Here is a 1,896-nt window from a genome sequence, read left to right as displayed (position 1 = left end):
CTCTATTGCCCAGGCTGGAGTACAGTGGTGCAATCTTGGCTCACTGCAACCTCCGCCTTCTGAGTTCCAGTGGTTCTTTTGCCTCAACCTCCTGAGTAGCTGGGACGACAGCTGTGCACCACCATGCCCGGCTAATTTTTGTATTTTTAGGAGAGACGGCGTTTTATCATATTGGTCAATCTGGTCTCGAACTCCTGACCTCATCATCTGCCTGCCTTGGCCTCCCAAAGTGCTGGGATTACAGGTGTGAGCCACTGTGCCTGGCCTCTTTGGAAATTTTATAAAAACGCAACGTGGTCTTTTGTGACTGCTTCATTTATGTAATGCTTTAAGGCTTCATCCATGTTGTAGCATGTATCAGTCGTACATTTCTTTGTGTGGCCGTACGATATTCCATTGTGTGGAAATTCCACACACCGTTCATCCATTCAACAGCTAGTAGACATTTGGATTGTTTCCACTTTGTGCTATTAGGAATGATGTTATGATGCTACAACAGTCTGTGTATGTTTTTGTGTGCACTTGGTTTCTTTTCTCTTGATTATATACCTAAGAGTAGAAAACGTCTGGGCCATACGGTAACTCTACATTTAATTTCTTGAAGAATTGTCATACTGTCTTCCACAGCAGCTGTACCATTTCACGTTCTCTCCAGCAATGTATGAGAATTCCAGTTTCTCTGCTAGCTACGGTGGTTCACACCTGTACTCCCAACACTTTGGGAGGCCGAGACGGGCGGATCACCCGAGATCAAGAGTCCGAGACTCGCTTGGCAAACACGATGAGCCCCCCTCCTGGTCTCTAGGAAAAATACAAAATTAGCTAGGTGGTGTGTGCCTGTAGTCCTAGCTACTCAGGAGGCTGAGGCAGGAGAATCACTTGAAGCTGGGAGGTGGAGGCTGCAGTAAACCAAGATTATGCCACTGCACTCCAGTCTGGGTGACAGAGAGGGGCTCCATCACGAGAAAAAAGAGAATTCCAATTTCTCTACATCTTTGTCAATACTTATTATTGTCTATCTTTTTTTAAATCACAGCCATTATAATGGGTATGAAGTGGCATCTCATTGTGGTTATTTGCAATCCCCTAATGATGCTGAGCATCTTTTCATGTACTTCTTGGCCATTTTTCTCTCATCTTTTTGGAGATACTTACTCAAATATGTTGCCCATTTTTCTGTTGCTTTTTTTTTTTTTTGGTGTTGAGTTGGAGAAGTTCTTTATGTACTTTGGGTATTAAACCCTTACCTGATATATGAGTTGCCAATATATTCTTGTTTTCCTTATTTTGACAATGTCTTATGATGTACAAATTTTTAACTTTGATGAAGTCAAATTTATCTACATTTTTTGTTGCATGTGCTTTTTTGGCATCACATCTAAGAAACTGCTGTTGCCTAATCCAAGGTCATGAAGATGTATGCCTTTGCTGTCCTCTAACATATGGTTTTAGCTTGTAAATTTATATTTTTGACCCATTTTGAGTTAATTTTATGAAAAAAAGTTGAAAATAATTAGCCAGGGGCATTGTGGTGCACACCTATAGTCCCAGCTACTCAGGAGGCTGGGGTGGAAAGATCACTTGAATCCAGTAATTTGAGGGTGTAGTGAGCTATGATCACACCACTGTACTCCAGCCTGGGCAACAGAGCAACACCCTGACGAAAAATAAATAAATAAAAAGCTGAAGGTAGGAAAATATCTCCATTCATCAGAGGCAGGTGAGCATCTTTGTCCTCTCTTGCCCTCCTGGGGAACAGTTGGGTCTATCTTTTTGTCCCTTGATTCTAGCTGGTTGGTGCCTCAGCCCAGGCCTTCTTCTCTGATAAATTCCAAAGTGGCTGCCCCGTTCTAATGCCGTCTCAGCCTCCCTAGTCCCTGAGTTTCACCTTTGTTC

This window comes from Mandrillus leucophaeus, unplaced genomic scaffold (assembly GCF_000951045.1).
Source record: "Mandrillus leucophaeus isolate KB7577 unplaced genomic scaffold, Mleu.le_1.0 Scaffold1685, whole genome shotgun sequence".
NCBI classification, from domain to species: domain Eukaryota; kingdom Metazoa; phylum Chordata; class Mammalia; order Primates; family Cercopithecidae; genus Mandrillus; species Mandrillus leucophaeus.
This window is presented reverse-complemented; position numbering follows the sequence as displayed.